The following is a 3,418-nucleotide window of genomic DNA, read 5'->3' as shown; positions in this document are numbered from 1 at the left end:
TCTCCCTCCTCCTGCTCTCATCGTGTGTCCAGCGCGGCCTGGCGGCGGCCTGGCGGCGGCCTGACGGCGGCCTGGCGGCGGCCCACTGGCGCCGCCTGTCTTCCCCTCCTCATTGTGGCTCTCATCCTTATTTCCTGAACTCAGGCTTTTCTTTTCACCAAACTTAAGGAAGGATTCCAAAGAATTCCGCCGTGACTGACTGAGGACGACCTCGACCCGCTCAAATTCTTTGGAACCGTTTTCCGGCGAGTTTTTCTTACGTTTCGCCGTCGGACCGCATGGCGGCTGGAGAGGGGGAAGCCAGCATGAGGCGAACGGCTTTGAGGATTCCGCTTCAGCGTTTGGGACTTCTCCCGGTGTGTTTGTGTCTGTGGTCTGTAACACGGTGGAGGCGCCGGCGCCACAGACAGCGCGTCACTTTGACAGTCTGTGCTCAGCAGTTGTGGCAGGCAGAGATGAGCCGCTCCTGATCTCTGGAATCCAGACCGCCGGTTTGGCTTTGAAAACCACAAAACTCAAATTAAAAACATCAAAATGGCTAATTAAGGAACTTGTAAACTGGCAAGAAGGTGAAACACACAATATTGAACGGAAATTAAGCTCATCTAGCCAAAAATTAGGTTCTCTTCTTCTAATCTGACTGTTTATCCCAGAAAAACCCCAGAGGAGCAGATGTGTTGATTTCCATATCAACGTTTAGCCACGTTGCCGTAGTTACAGTGTCCAGGAAGTGGGTTGTAAACAAACTGACATCAAAAACGGATCTTTAAGCATTTAAAGAGGACAGAGACTTGTAGTGAGTCCTCCTTCAAATTACAGCAATTTGTGTTAAAACTGGAGTAAAACTGCATCCTGCCACAAGAGGGCGATTAAGCTTCGTTTTGCTAACGTCACTGTCGTGCATTAATCAGCTAATTTAATGGTTTTGTGAGTATTGTTGTTGACGGCCGCCTGGCAGAACGGCTCGTCAGGGTCAAACGTGCGCTGCTGTGGCTCCGGGGTCTCCCCGTGCGTGTCCTCGTCCACGGCCCGTGCGTGTCCCCGTGCGTGTCCTCGTCCACGGCCCGTGCGTGTCCCCGTGCGTGTCCTCGTCCACGGCCCGTGCGCGTCCCCGTCCACGGCCCGTGCGTGTCCCCGTGCGTGTCCTCGTCCACGGCCCGTGCGCGTCCCCGTCCACGGCCCGTGCGCGTCCCCGTCCACGGCCCGTGCGCGTCCCCGTCCACGGCCCGTGCGCGTCCCCGTCCACGGCCTGTCTTGTATTTACTCTCCTGCATGTGACCACAACTAACAGGCATTCTGAGCGCCGTCCTGGCGAGAAGGGCCCGCAGCGGCCGGCGTGCTGATGAGGACGGGTTCGACCTGTGTGTCGACGGGGCTTGTGTGTCAGACGCCTTCGACAATCACGCGCACATATCAAGAGTTGGCACGATGGCGGCCGGAGCCGCTGATTGTCTTCTGTTTGTCTTTTCTCCTGGAATAAATCCTGAATGACCACAACAGGACTGGCTGGGCTCCTCATTCGCGCCCGTTCTGGGAACAGGGGCCACGTGTCCTTCAGCTCCATGTTTGTTTAAACAAACTGCAGGACCCGTGGATCCCGACGCTCTCCGCCGCGTTAGCGGGCCTGTGGTGCAGCAGATGTTGGGCGGGCAGGAGACAGATGGTGCAAACAAGGGAGCACGTGTGGCTCCCACTCGGAGGTTATTCCACATTATTAGAGCATTAAATCCCGGCTCCGCACACACACGCTGGGCAAAAATGATTGGAGTTTACATTTCAGCATGTAGACAAGTGTGTAGTTGAATCAAGAGTCTCTCAAGAGTGCACGTGAGGGCACAGACGAGCTCACAGTTGGTTTGGCTGCTTATTTTGTGCTATTGCATAAAAAGAACAATGGAAGTTATGAACTGTAAAAGTAGCAACATGCTGCTCCGGCACGTAAAGTAAACCGTGATTAATTACACAAAAATGACATTTAAAAAAAAAAGTCATTTTACCAACATGTGGTTGGTAACTAGGTAACTGAGAAGATAGCTCCCAACATCAATAAATAAAAACAAATTACAAATTTTCCTTTTTTGTGATGTCTTTTTTGTGATGCATTCAGGGAACTCTTTTGGTGAAGTAATTCTCAGCACTCCAAATGCCCGGCGTGGGGGCGCTGTTTCTTCACAGTAAAGTTTGTCTCATGAATGTTGGACCTGTAATTCCGGACGTCCTCCCGGTGCTTTTATGGGTCCTCCAGCTTCAGGATCAGGACTTTGGTGGCCACTGAGGTGCGAATGGAGCGATCACACACGTGTTTGCATGTATGACGTAAGCACCTGGTCTTTGTCTCCTGTCTCCTGTCCTCGTCCTCTGTCCTGTCCTGTCCTCCGTCAGCAGGAGACACATTAGCATCAGCTGCCCTCTGTCACCGATCCGGTTCAGCTTTATTTAAACAGCGTCTGAGACGCTCGCGCTCGTCTCCCGGTGCCTCACAGACACTCAGAGGCCGATTCCAATAATAATAATAATCCTTCTGTTTCCTGTTGACTCGTGTCAACAAATCCAGCGTGTCCGACGCTGACGTGTTGATCAGAGAGGAAGGACGGACCCAGCGGGGGCGGCGTTGGGACGGTGCAACAGGTGTTGATAGGATAAAAGCCCAAAACACATTTGTGTCATTTATTTGTTCACTGGTGTGTTTGTACAGTCGTTTGTGTCGTGTGTGTCGTCTCCAGTCTCCACCGGCCTCATTAGTTCGCCACCGTCTCCTCCCCGTGGTCGCCACGGTCTTGTGATACCTCCCCTACCTCCAGCCTTTGGACATTTCCACTAAATCAGAGGAATACTTCAGCGGCGCCCTGCTGTTCGGAACACTGGTGCCCACACAGACACATTCCAGTCAGTTGATGGAGCAGACGCACACACACGCACACACGCACACACACACACACACACGGAGCGGCTCCTCTGACCTCAGCCTCTCTTTACACTCTCCGTGTGATGCTGCGTGGCCCAGCTGAACGTCTGGGTGTGTGTAGCTGTTTGTTTTTATACTCCACTCACCCAAACCTTAATAGCCGACGTCGACCCCCCCCCCGCCCCCCCCCCCCCCCGTGTTCACGCTGACATGCATCGAATCGGACTTTAGAGCCAGAAAAACAAGCAAGAAATGGTGTGTTGCTCACTGTGATGAACTTCCTGCGTCGGCTTTACTCAAGTTGCGTCTTTCAGCTCATAATTTTGATTTGTTTTCTTGGTCTTCAACCTTTTGACTGAACCTTTTCTCTTCTAATCTGCCTCTATTCAAAATACAGGATTAGGAATTAGCTATTAACCACTTTTATTCAGCTCCAAATGACCCTCACACCCCCAAATGGTACCATGTAAAGTGTCCTTGAGTGTTAGAAAAGGGCCTTTAAATAAAATGTAT

Source organism: Takifugu rubripes, chromosome 18 (genome assembly GCF_901000725.2).
Source record: "Takifugu rubripes chromosome 18, fTakRub1.2, whole genome shotgun sequence".
Classification (NCBI taxonomy): domain Eukaryota; kingdom Metazoa; phylum Chordata; class Actinopteri; order Tetraodontiformes; family Tetraodontidae; genus Takifugu; species Takifugu rubripes.
The sequence above is the reverse complement of the archived record's forward strand: the minus strand, read 5'-3'. Positions refer to the sequence as shown.